General features: G+C 36.9%; 1 protein-coding gene and 1 long non-coding RNA gene across 2 annotated transcripts in view; one reads left to right on the top strand and one right to left on the bottom strand.

Annotated features, from left to right (window-relative positions):
- LOC114154735 (uncharacterized) overlaps positions 1-7,986 on the top strand; it is a 37,459-nt gene extending 29,473 nt beyond the window's left edge. The window contains exon 4 of the long non-coding RNA XR_003597609.1: positions 7,872-7,986. This is a non-coding gene — a long non-coding RNA (uncharacterized LOC114154735). The remainder of the gene's footprint in view (positions 1-7,871) is intronic.
- Positions 1-14,474, bottom strand: part of rtn4r (reticulon 4 receptor) — a 54,365-nt gene that overhangs the window by 24,274 nt on the left and 15,617 nt on the right. The gene's annotated exons all lie outside the window — the stretch shown is intronic.

The following is a 14,474-nucleotide window of genomic DNA, read 5'->3' as shown; positions in this document are numbered from 1 at the left end:
ACCAAAAGAGCCAAGAAAGTTAGCCATAGCTAAAGCCGTACTAGTACTCTAAGAACTTGAAAGGGTAATGCACACAGATGGACCATCAGATCCATGTCAAAAATACACCTTTTATTTACTATGACATAGCAATGAACACTGGCAACATCTTGTCTGCAGTTGATGCTTCATGGTGTGACACAGATTATTTTAATACCTGTTCTGTAGAACAGAAATGCAAATACTATTTCATCCCGAGCAATATTAATATTAGATATTCACATCAGCCCAAATCACTACACTTAATATCTAAAGACATTAGATGCTAATTGTTAAATAAAACAAATGTTAAGATGAGTTTAAATGGAAACTGAGAAAACAAGTTATTACAATTATTCTCATATCCTTGTCGATGTAAGCTGACACCTTTAACATACTGCTTGGCATATAGACATACAAAACGTTAAGTCTTTTAACTTAATCCGCTTTTCTAAACAACCTCCCATGACTCTGTTACATATACAGCAGGAGGTGCTCTTATGTTCTTGTGAAGGATTTGTATTAGCTACTGGCTTTTACACATGCCTCTTCACATTATGCCTAAATGTTTGTGCACTACGTAACTCACAGCCCTGATGAAAGACAAAAAAGAGACGCCACTGGATGAAATCCCTCCTGATCCTTTCTCAAACGAAAACCTTTACAGTCTTCTCTCCATCTGTTCAGATTCTGCTTAGAGAGGCTCTCACTTTCTGCCAGATCACCTTAGCAGCCATCACCTAAGGGCAGGGATTTCAATCATTGTGCTGAGCTCGTATCTCTGTCTCCTGCACCACCTCTCCTCTTTACTCCCAACGCGGCCAACTGCCTCTACTATGCTAATTTACGAGTGCACGCCAATGCGAGCACACAAATTTCAGAGCTCTCTGACAGACTCTATTATCAACTGTAAAATAAAAGTTAGCATGATTTGAATCTGCTGCACCAAAGACAATACGTTTGCTCTATTGTGAGGAAAATCTGCTGAAGAAAAGTTCATAAGAGAACAAGGCGTGTTTGTAAACATGCTTCTGAGCGAGGAAAATAGCTCAGAGTCATAGAAAACAGACAGCAGAGAGAGCTGCTGAAAGTTCACAGGTATGCAAGTGCATTTCTACAGGGCATCAAAAAATAGCAGCTGTGGAAAGACTCCAGTGCTTAACAATAGATTATGTTTGCATTTCCATTTCTTGCTGTCTGCATCTATGGTAAACCGCCTACGGAAAAGAGGGGTAAACAAGAAAAGTGAAGCTTTTCATCTGCTCTGAACAACAAATCTTCCTCCCACAGATTATCATTAGCCTCACTAGCCACCAATATGAGACAAGAATCTCATGCTGGAACTAATCCAACACATGAAGAAAAATAACAAATCGCATCTTGCTTTAATTAGCCTTTTTTTGTAAAATACCTCACAGAATACCTTTGAGAATCCTCACAGTCTCCACACAGCTGTAAATGAACCTTTAAAATCACGACACTCCACACTTGCACAGCTTCCTCATGAGTATGGACCTTCATTTATGATTAATAGCATTATTGCCTGGGCTGAGATAAGAGCTCAATTAGCTGTGTGGGCAAGGACCTTGACTCTATCTCCAATGACTAATCCCATGGCTTTTGTTATGATTATCTCGAGCAGAGTTTTAATCTTGATTTTTGAATGGCTGACATTGGCCAAAACACAAGCTGGCCATTAGCACTTAAAAAATGCACTCCTGCTGCAGGAGATATGAATCTGCACTGCATAATAGGGGCGATATAAATGGTAGATTACTCAGCAAACAAGTCTGTGGCACTGGTGTGTTTTGGTTAGATTACTCAGCAAACAAGTCTGTGGCACTCGTGTGTTTTGGTTAGATTACTCAGCAAACAAGTCTGTGGCACTCGTGTGTTTTGGTTATATCAGTGGCAACATTCATGGGCAGTAAATTGCATTAAGTCATCAGAGTAATATGAATCCATCCACCTTGTTAATATTTTGCCAAGAGGTGTCTCCAGAGAAGGAGCCTTCACAGAAACCCCGGCCATCCTGCTGGGCGTGGCTGGAAGTCTGTGTGGGTCCAGGATGCCAACAAATGTAATTTTAATTAAAGCAGGAATGCCCACAGTGAACTGAAAATTTTGAAAATAAATCACATCTTATAAGATATGAGGTATTTTTAAGGATAGCTCCTGAGAATTGGTCAGTTGTGTGTTGGAAAGAGTTCAATTTTAATCTGGAAAGAAAGTATTATGCAGAACTAATGTGTAAAAGTAGTGTTCAGGATATATTTTTCAATATATGAAGAGTTCCACACAGTTTGGGAAAGTATATGACTAGAACTAAATATTTCCATTTCAACTCTTTAAATGTTGTCCATTTCCATCCACCCTTGCATCCATCTGTTTGTCCATCCATCAATTCGTGTCCCATTTTTCTTTCTTTTCTTCCTTTCTTCTTTTTCACAGGTTTCAGACTATGGCAGAAATACTGTACCTTCTATAGATTTATAGTGAATAGCACAGATTGTTTAAAATTTGTTTTAGATAAATAGCCTTTAGACTAACTGGCACATTTACTAAACTGTATGTGTACTGTATAAATGAACCCTATATTTACAATCATTCCTACAGAAATCTCATGTGTAAATGACAGACCTTTTCAGACTTAACTTCCCAGAGTTCTCAATTTTATACATCAAATCTGAATTTTAAAATGATAAAGTTTGTCATGTCTTAGCAGATATTTCATGCTTTATATATAAACTCTGCACAGACAGAGAGAATAAAAGCAGGAAGGGGTCTGGGAATAGAATGGAGGATACAAGGATAAAAGAAGCAGCCCCAGGAAGAAAAGAAGGACAGGAGTAAACTCGGCATACTCTACACAATATTTTCAGTTGTTGTATTGTTGCGTGACACAAAATACAAAAGTTAGATCAACACTGAACTTGAGGTTCTCTTTCCTCCTGACCATCATGGGGGACTCTGTTGCGCATTCATGAAAATACTGAAACCAAACCCTATACCTCTTAAGACTGTGAATCAGAAATAATTTAGAAATCTGGATGTTTTTACTGTGAGAAAATTAGATTTTTTTATTTTACATGAAATATGTTTAAGAAATCTATAAGTACATGTATGATAAACAACACTAAAAAATGTCCACAGAGGATTACTCTGCAGAGCAAAATACAGTAACACTTATATTGGTATATAGTCACATGTAGATGCATTAGCAGAAGCGATTTCTGCAGTACAAAGCCCATCCTGTATGATGCTGCACTTTGAATCACTCACCCTCTGCAGGGGGAAGCACAGCACACCATCTGTTCTTCAATCCCTACTAACAAACAACGAACACACCGACACAGCAGACACAGAGACCAGCAGACACAGGCGGTCACTATTCCTACACCAGCAAAGAATTGTGGGAAGCAAGGCGGCTGCCGCATGAAACACGAGTAAGCTAAATATGGGATGAAAGCTCTCATCAGCTGCTGGGATTTGATCAGGAGGTCAGGGATGAGACTGCACAGAGATAAATGATGCAAATTGAGTCAGACACTGCAAAGGAGACACCTGCAAGAAGTGGCACTCTATCTAGAGAGGTTGGAAGAGCTGTAACCCATGGCGTGAGGCAGAACACAAGTGGGAAAGAGAACGATGAAGGATGTAGAAAGAATTTAACAAGGAAATGGCCAAGGGAAGGCTGGTGCATTTAAAGAGTTGATCTGCAAAAACAGACATTACAATATCTGCAAGCAGAGGAAAAGATCTGGAGATGAAATTCATTTTTATTCTAAACCACCAGAAATGTAAACAACCCACCAAACAGAACATTATAAACTCTTAAACACTTTGATAAATTTTTAGGAATAAAACTTATGAAGTCGGCTCATCACATAAAACGTGAGAATTCACACCCTGCAACAAGCATATAGCCTGGTGATGGGTGCAAACAAAACAAAAAGAAGTGTTATGAGCTAAGAAGAGGAAAAAGAAAACACTAAAAGACACCATGGAACATGTGAGACAGGGTTAAGCTTGCCCCCTAGTGTTCATTCCTTTTTCCTAACAAGACAATACAGTGCATGCCAGTAATTATGAGAAAGTGAGAACAGGTTAAGAAAGATAGATAGATAGATAGATAGATAGATAGATAGATAGATACTATATGTGAATACATTTCAAATGTATGTGTACTTTTATTTCAATGAATCAGGACTAAATTCAGTTCTATAATAGAGATTTATATTTTGAAAGAGATGGAAAAAAGAATACAGTCCACAAACAAGACTTTCTTCAACTCAGCTTTTAAAATCTTCCATTGTGTACTGCCAGTGTGATTAAATATTGTGTGAAGATTTAACATTGAAGGGCTAAGGTGAGAACAGCAAAACAAACACAGAACGCTTTCACATTCAACTTGTTTTGGACTATGGAAATAACATAAAGTTGTTTAATGACAATGAAAATGAAAAGAGATGGTGCAAAATTAATGTGACCCAATTGCATGAGGGATGAAGTTTAATGGGCCAACAATCCCGTTAAAAAACCCTGAAGTTTAATTGAACAAACACCAGCATTATAAGCACAGTATATCATCCTGTCATCATAAACTTTGACCAGTGAGGGCAGAGAAATATCTGCAGTGCTCTTTCCATTTGTACAGCCGTTTGCAGGTGTTTTAAAAGCTCATAGTTTGTAACAAGTAATTTCTGTCCTTACACTTTACTCTTGGTCATGGAGGGTGCAATGTCACTTCCATTTAATTGCAAGACATTTTGCAATTAAGCTGGACAGTTTAAAATAATGATCACAAATTAAAACTCTTCATTTATTTATATAGACAGAATAAATTGCATGTCTGAAAAAGCTGACTTTTAGAAGCATGAACACAACTATTAGGATTACAGCATCAAATGTTAACAGGATAAAACACACAGCCTTGAACATGTAAAGTAACAAAAGCCCATCTCCATTCATCAGTTGTTATTATGTAATGGCTACTGTAAAAAAGCCTTTGGATGGATGGTAACTGTTTTTTTTTTTTATTAATCTTCTTATTTTCAAGGAATCAAGAGTTTCAAAGTCTTAAAAATAGCTTTGGTTATTCTGATACATCCAACCAAACATCCTTCCTCCTCACAGGAATGTAGGTCAGCTGATGATCTTCAGTGGGTATTGTATGGTAGAGCACACCCAGATCAGGTCAGAGAGCCAAGCATGTACAAACTCACAACCAAAAGCTATGTAGAATGCATGTTTTTCAATAGTCCAAATACTCAGAAAGAACCCATACATTCACTGGGAGAGTTTGCAAACTTGATATAGATGGGATTCACTCAAAGGGAGAAGAGATTCAAACACAGAACAGGTCAACAGTGATCCAAGCCCCCAAATATTTGGACATAATCAGTAGTCTTTGAGTTTAATAAAATACCCACACCAAATAGACAATCTTTGAGAATTGCATATTTTGAATAATGCACAGAAGAGCTGACACAACATCCAACAGATGCACAATTTCTTTTAGCTAAATGTCAACTATGCAAGTTGAGTTCTCTGGTAAAAACTCTTTGACAACTGCTTTTGTTAGTGGAAAAACAATTTGCCACTGTTATTTGCAGTTTTGGTGGTTTTGTGCCTGACGTTTTTCTGGTACAAAATAACCCCAATCATCTAGCACTGCACATTTCGTTCATAAAGTTCATTTGCACTGGGGACATTTTGTGCTAGCTTTGACAGCCAATGATTTTATTTTCCAAAATCTAATTATAGTGTACTGTATGATAACAGTGTCATGTGACTTCAACACTTAACACCTACCAGCAGGAGGTGGTTCATAAATATTTTCTTTTTATCATAAAGGTAAAAGGTAAAGGTAATTTTATTTATACAGCACATTTTCAGCAACAAGGCAATACAAAGTGAATACAAGGCAATACCTATGTCATTACATAAGTCATAACTTTTCATATCTCTTAAGAGCTAATAAATGTTAAAAGAACAATAATACGCATTTTTCTTATGTTTATTAAAACCAAAAGTCTTAAGATATATATGAAAACTAGAAATGAAGAAGTGGGGGCTACAAACTGACAAAGGAGCAAAATGATTTGGAGCTAAGATAACATGGAGTCAAAAGTAATTTTGCCTGACACAACACTGAGTCAACTAGTGAGTTGGGCTGGTACCTATGTCCAATGGTCACTGGGCGACAGGCGGGGTACACCCTGGACAGGCAAGCAGTTCATTACAGGGCATCACAGAAACACATTGGAAAAAACAACCATGAGTGCATTGACTCATTTAGAACTAGAATATCCAAGTGAAATGCTCATATACATGGGGAGAACATGCAAACTACAGACAGAAAGAGCCCAAATCAAGATTCAAACTCAGGACCTTCTTGCTGCAAGGCAACAGTACCAACTGTTGAGTCTTTAACAGTCTTTAAAAAATTGAGTCTTTAATCAAATCATAGAAGCCTGTAGCACTGAAAATTTGACTATTTTGAAGCAAGACATGAAGAACGACTTCATAAGACTAATATATTTACTGTACCTCAGCCCTCTCATGTTTGTCTTTTGTTTTTTTTCTGTTTATTATGATTTACATGGCATAGGCAATCAATATATGCAACCTCATGACGTGTTATTTGATTTGTGTTGCTTACCTCAACTGGACAAAATGCTCGTCTTAGTCGTGGTACTTTTACACAACCGTAAAACATATTTGCTTCAAAGTGAAGCTTTCCATTATGCAGCTTTTTACAATGTTGCCTGCTGTGTTTTTCACTAAAGAGCTTGTTCCCTACCAGAGATAACTGGTTGACACAGAGCAGGACAGGAGCGTTATGACCTACAGTGCAGTATAGTCTTGAGACCACAAGGATATTACACAGGCAAGATAAACAACTGCCCATTAGAACTGGAGAGACCCATTAAGTTGGGTAACACAAATTTCTCTCTACCAACTGCCTTCTGATGCAGGCGTGAATAAAAATGCAAAGCCTTCACCTTATTGGAAAGAGAAACAGGCTCGTGGATTACTAGTTTTTCATGTTTTTTTCCCCCCCTTAAAATGAGGCACAAAGAAGGGATAAGCGAGCCACAGCAGGAAATCCGCTTGAATACTTAAATGTACTATCAGGCCTGTTTGCATTGAAAATACTTCCCTGTTCTATGTGTGTGGTTACACAAGGGACATATTTTTTTGAGAAGCTTTCACGTTTGATGCTCACTAATAGTGGGCCAGTTGAAATGTTGCAAGCAGAATGAACCCAAAAGTGAAAAGAAAATCAAAATATCACTGGATAATTGTCACCTTTACAAATGTCATTTATCCAAAAGGCTTTTCTGTCAATAAGACTCTCCACTTAGAAATTAACAGTTGGTTTCTGGCATATTCTCAGGACTAATATCCTAGTGGGAGAACTTATCTGATGGGAGCTTACATTTAAATTGACATTTTAAAGATCAGACTTGGGGTCACCATTTGGAGTCTATTCCCTAAAGAAATGTAGATGTTCTTGGGAACATTGCGACTTGACACGCTCCCCCAAACAAAGTCGATAAAATATCTGCTCATCAGGAGATTCTGTCAGTCAGAGAGACAAGATCACCTCAATCATGTGGACTCCAGTTCTGTGGCTCAGAAAAAGTAGGGATCATGGATGGACTGTGCTTTAAATAGACACCAAATGCAAAGAATACAGACCATTTCTCTTATGTCAAGTATTCTTAAGTTGCTCATGAGCTTTTGCACTGATGTCAAGAATAAATTCATACCTGACTTGCATGTTAGTGTAAATTGCATTTACAGTTGAATTCTTCACTGACAAAAGAAAAATTATGTGTTTACAGGTACATTTATTTCTGCAGTTGGACCATTTAAGAAGGATGCATTGCAAGTAATGGAGAAAAAGTCCTTGTGTTTGCACCTGACAAATTAAACTTCAAATAAAAAATCAGGTAAGACCTTTTTTTTGGACTGTCATTTTTTTTCTGTTATCCTACTTTTGGTGACCATGTTGTTTGGGAAAGAAGGACTGATAAGTGAGGCTGAACTTTAAAGAACATGCTGAACTGATTCAAAGCTGACCACTTACAGTATATGTAGGATTTTGAGTAAAAGAAGTAGACAAGCTCATCGCATAAATTTACATTCACGAGCTAGTGCTTATTACTAAGCTACATTTTATGAGGAATATTTCTATTTAAAGACCATCCTACTTTATTCCAGGCCATGCAAAGTGAGCAAGGAATGACAGGGGATGAATGACCATAATCTAAAGGACTAAAGACATCAGATTAAAAAGTTAGCTTTCTTCAATTCACAGCAAGTCACTCTTGCTACATTTTTTTCCCCTTTAGCTTTAACTCTGAGTTTTTATGTTGATTAAAATATAAAATGTAACAGTAACAGACTAAATACTGATTGCAACATGAGACTGGACATATTTGATAGCTGTTAGCTGATGGATAATGTCAGTTGTAAAATGCCATATGGTAACAATGATGGCGGCCTGCTGAAATATCCTGAGTACTAGCAAACTGCCCTAAAAGTCACCAAGTTTGAAATTTTTTGTAATGTGTTAGTTTCATACTTTCCTCCCTCAATTATCCATAAAGAGACATAACTCACTCATTTATTTATGATTATCTGCTTTTTTTCTCTTTTTTAAAATTTTCTGTTTTGTTTTCTTTTTGGTTTTTACTTATACAGGATTATTGTTAATTTCTTTTTGACAATAGAAATTCTGTGATTTATCTTAGAGCAAATAATTATCTTAAATAAAGAACATTTACCATTTACATCAAGTGCTTTGTAATAGAGGATTTGGTTATGCTCATTTTTAATTGCAGTCTAGATACAGAGGGAAAAAATTCAAAAGCAGCTCAGAGGGAGTGCTGCAAAACAACAAGGCCACCTGTCGTTTTGCACCTGATGCACATTGAATAAAGTAAAACAACACATTCTTTTACGAGTCTCCAAAAGTCTCTAAAAGCTCCACAAAAAGTCACTAAATTTGCTGTTCACAGCGATTTTATTAAAAGAGCCAAGCTATCACTGAGGTCTGAATACTAATTATTGCAACAAAGTTGCTAAGTAACTTTGTTGTAAGGTAACGTTGTGGAATACTCTTTAACCTAATTCCATGAGAGAGCCTTTCCTCAACTTCATCTGATAATTACAATTTAAATCAGAAGCTGAAAAGGTTTACTTCTCTGCAGATGTGTATCAGTCTGTAAATTATTTTTCCACACATTTCCGACATTTTGAATCCAAACACAAGTGAAAATTCTGCACAATTTAAAATGTTTTCAAGAAGGTAAATATTTCAGATAGCCAATTTTACTTTAAGCAACAACTGTTCATAACTTTAAGACAGAGATGATATGTGAATATTTTTCATAAAAAAATAAAACTAGTAGACCATTTTTGCCCATTAAGTGCAGCGAAGACATTCAGCTCCTCAGGCTAACTTATGAATAGGGCAGTCAAAGCAGCAGGTGTTATGTTATTGCATCCATTTACTATCCTGGAGCTTCTTTGAATCCTTTTTTTTTTTTTTTTATTTGCTTCTGGGGAATTATGGACCTTGTTCAGAAGCATTTTGTTGCTGGTGGGAATGCCGACTTTTTACACATGCCAGCATCTGACATGCTTTCTTTTATGGAGCTGTGTTTTGACATTCTCTGTCCAACCTCCAACCCTGCAGTTCAACACTGCTTTTCGTTTCTTTTCCCCAACGCAAGTCAAGTCAAATCTTTTTCACATTGCACTTATTTTAAAAATACCTCCTGAATGCTTAGAGGTATACTTTGCAAGTTCAAAAAGCCAATGAATTTTAAAGGGAGCAATTTGTTGACTTCTGGCATATGACAGCCCTAAACAAGTGGGCCAAAGACAAATAAGCTTTTATGATTATATAATCTAGTTATCTAAGTTATGCTTAAGACTGTTACCCAGATGCATAATACTTTCAGAAAAGCCTATCCTTAAGGTGTTTTATTTTGCCAATATGCTTGATAAAGCAGAATACCTAATGCAAGGAAAAGGAAAATTAGATACTGTTTGTTTTTTTAGACAATTCTATATCTGATTTAATAAAATGAATATGTTTTTAAGACATAATAAATAGGCACAACTGCAGAGCATAACATTATGTATATCAGTGATGTGCGGTGAAGTTCATAGCTGGTGAGGCTGACTTAATCATAATCAGATTTACAAATATAGACCCCCTGCATGTTATTGTTTACATAAGGGAATTTTGCGCATGCGTGCAACGCTGGAGGGCAAAAAGATAATTCTTTTACATATCATGCATAGCCGCGCTGCTGCCGTAGAATAATTCCGTTAACTCAGTCAAACTTCTGAGATGTAGATATTATTAATTTCGTGCTGTGCTCCACAGCACAGGGAAAAACTGTTAAAAGTACAAATAAAAACCTAGTCTTTCTCGCTCTCTGTATCAGTTCAGCTACGCGTAGATTAGTTGCCATACCAATTGACAACAACGCCACAAAAAAACCCACTCAAATATTTCCCACACAAAGAGCAGAACATTCAGCCTGTTGCAGTAATATGGTTTTATGCTTGATGTTTATTTTGCGATTATTTATAAGTGATTGCTGTGGTAAGAGGAGAAAACTATACATATATCACTGCACTTGACTTTAGTGTATGGCTAGCTCGCTGTTACTGTCTCTTACTCTGCAGTTGTGGAGTCACAATTTCTATGCCTCACCTGCCTCCCCTCACCGCACGTCACTGATGTATAGCCACATGGGTCTCCCATAGTCATTTGTTACAAATGATCTCACCCTTTTTCTAAAAGCTGATAGTCAGCGTCAGTCACATTCATCTGTTTTCATCAACTCCTCTCAGATAGATAACCCATCTGAGCAGCTCTTCCACTAGTCACTCCGGTACAGTACACAGCTAATGGCGTAAATATAATAAAGGCACCAAGTCATTTATCTTCTTAGTACTGTTATTTCTAAGTCAATTAGCCAAATCAATATGCTGGAAAAGTTATTAAACACATTATATCACAGGAAAATTAATTCCGTGCAGTTTGGTCGCCTTTATCAGGTTGACACCAAGGTAAAGGCAGCTGGATGAGAAATAAGGATGATCGATTGACACAACTGAAAGGCGCTAACCTCAGCTTGAAACAGTGGGAAAATTGAGAAGGAGGTACAGAAAGTGAAATCTAAATCTTGAGAAAAGATCACTATGCAAAGTAGCAAGAAAAAAAGATAGACCATAGTGCAGAGAGTGGCATTAGTATGCATGCTTTTATTCCCTTTTTTAAACTGCCTTTCTCAGTTCCCTGGGTTCTCCGCTGCTGTCTGATCTTCAGCGCCATCACCAATCCCGCTAGATCATTTTCCAAGGTCTCTTTTCCCCTGTTTTATCTAAAACATGCCATGTTGGTGACAGCAATGTCGTACGGGGAAGAGGCAGCTGAAATGTTTCTTTGAGAAACTTATGAAACTGTGGTGACACTCCATCCTTTCCTGCTGCATGGCAATGCAGGGGATGTATACTTCACCAAGGGGATGTGTTTGAAAGATAGGATTTGTTTTAAGATACAAAGAGGGGCAAAAAGAAATTTTCAACAAAAAAAAACTTTCAAAGAAATGACAGCTTTTTGAAATACATAAACATGCACAGAGTGGCAGAGAGAAGGAGGATTTTTGTCTTGCAGTCATACTGTATGTTTTGCAGTTTGGTGTAGTTGATCCAGAATAAACTATTTCATATCCCCTATAGACTTAAACTAAAAAAAGTATTGAACAAGTATGAAAAAGTATAGAAAAAGTAGAAAGAATTTTAAATTTAACCAGAGGAAATAAAAAAGGTATTTGGAAAAGAGTCAACAAAGTGTAGGTGTTAAATCCACCTGAGAAAAATTTGTTGAAACAATGATTGTCCCTATTGTCTGAACAAAGTGCAGTAGTTGAAAGGTGAACAGCTGCCCACATGATCCATTTAGGCACACTGTGATGTAGATTGTGGGAAAATAAAATGTTACAGCTAAAAATGTTCCAAATTTTCTTTGACTTGTGTTGAATTTTAAAAAAATCATAATTATTTTCCTCCACATAAATGAAGTGGGTGTTCTGCAGTGGGAGAGACCTTAACAGATTCCCCAGGCATTCTGAACTTGTTCTTTTGTACTGTATGAAATGTCTTTGCCAAAATGAAGAGAAAACCAATTTTTGTGTTCTTGCAGACTACATATTGACTTTTAGATGGAAAACATCAAAATAAGATTCATAGTTCTAAACACTTTGAGGAGATTATTTACTTTAATTCATTTAACCTCACCAGGACGTTCCTTGAGATAAAATGACCAAGAGGCATACTAATATGCTTTTCTTTTATCTTTTGTCAATGTGTTATTTATTTTGCTGCAATGTCCGAGACAACTACTACATGTAGGCTAGGCGATGAGACTTGGCTTTTAACTGCCAAAAGCTTCTTTTTTTTCTTACTGTGGTGTTGACAAAACCATGTGATAACAGCAATGAAACAGACTTCATTTTGATATCATGATGTTTTATTATTGGACATTCTTGTGCCACGAATGACGATTCATCTATTACAACCTGATTTTTTTTGTATAAACCTAAGAGTTGTTTTGGCTTATTATCATAGAACCCAAGAAATGCTAGAATGGAGCAGTGGAAAATATGACCTGAATTATTTCAGTTTAATTATTTGTGCACACTCCTTTTTTTATTATTATTTTTAGTTCTTTGTGTTTTGGGTTTATTTTGGTCACATTACACTTTAATTTGGGATGGCATCCTTGGAATTAAAGGAAGATAAAAGAAAAACTGGTGCTCTGTTAAAATCTCTTTGAAGAAGGAGTCGATATGCCAGGAGAATGCCTTGGCCTTATTTCCCTTCCCTTTCCTGTCTTCCTGTATGCAGCACAGTAGATGAGAGATAACCGCATACTCAGCTTAACAACAGCTTACCTAAGGTGGAGGAACTCTTAAAGCAATCTTGTTTCATCTTGCTTCTTGTGGCAGAAGCTAGGCTTTGTTTTGTCTTTTTAATCGACATCTGGACAATGAATATTTATTTATGTGTAATTTCTGCTTATCTGTACATCCTACCCTGCAGAGAGAAACAGGCTGCACCTGTCTCGATGGATATTCAGAAATATAAATTAATATTATGGTTTGTGTGATAAGCATATGTTTACGTAAAGAAGTGCAAACAAAACACTTTATGCTTTTAGCCTGCAGCCTGTTAATGGCTCCTCCGAAATAACATTTTTCTACCATAGTAGCTATTATGCAAGTCCTTCATGCATTTAACCTGCATAATCCTCCATTAGAGTGGCAGATTATGGTAATGGGGAAAAAGTACAAACAACTTGGAACATTGTAGGTCAAAACTGGATAGACAATTTTGTATGTTAATTTTGGTGATGTAACATGTAATTTCCCAACGGTTACATTAGACTGTTGTTCCAAATCAACTTTCAGCAAAGGCACTTGTATGTGCAGAGACATGTTCCTTCTAAAATCAGCAGTAGAAGAACACATTTACTAACACAGAAATCACATTTCATCTTTTATTTAATAAGAGATTTGCTTCCATCCCTACATTACTCTCTTTTTTCATATGAATTTAATGCATAGATACCTATCACATAGACTCAAACATTTACTCACTAGTGAAGCTAAAAGCACATCCACTCATTAAATTCTATTGAAGGCAAAACATCTGAAGTTATTCTGTTTTCATATTGCCATGGATTTTATTTAAAAGGTGAATCTCTAGCAAAGTGTCTGAGCCAACTAGTGGGAAGTCTGGGAAGCAATCAGTCACAGTTTCGATGACACCCATATCAGCACTCTATGCCCAGGCCACCATCCTGACGAGTCACGAACAAGTCACACTGCGAATTTAATAAGCAGTTAATTACTCCTGTCTTGACCTGCCGCTAAAATGAGCCAATGTTTCTGTTATCTGTGCAAAACTGCATTAGCGTATGCACCATTTCTCCCCCCTCCTTCTCTTAATGGCCCTAATTAGTTGTAAGAGGAGCTTATTCTCCATTTAAGTGGATGAGGAGTCGATACTGTAATACGGTCCCAATATGCTCGGCTCCAACTCTATCTCATTGAGAAGGTGGCACACAAGAGGATAGCTCTCACAGCAACAGTGGAGAGCCGATAAACCCACTCTGTGATAAAGAAGGAATTACATACAGGCAGCACTCACTCGCTGCTGATATGAAAAAAAAAAAAAACATAATTAGTTTGATGATTAACTGACAGAGGGATCGTTACAGTAAGGCTGTTTCAGTGGCAGTTACATAATATGGAAAAAGTTTCCACCGGAGAAGATGAGGTATCAGCAGGGCCCATTATCAGGAGACAAAAAAGGAGTCATCTTCTAGTCAATATAAATGAAAACATGCTTGAGATTAC

This window comes from Xiphophorus couchianus, chromosome 12 (assembly GCF_001444195.1).
Source record: "Xiphophorus couchianus chromosome 12, X_couchianus-1.0, whole genome shotgun sequence".
In the NCBI taxonomy this organism is placed as follows: domain Eukaryota; kingdom Metazoa; phylum Chordata; class Actinopteri; order Cyprinodontiformes; family Poeciliidae; genus Xiphophorus; species Xiphophorus couchianus.
This window is presented reverse-complemented; position numbering and strand designations above follow the sequence as displayed.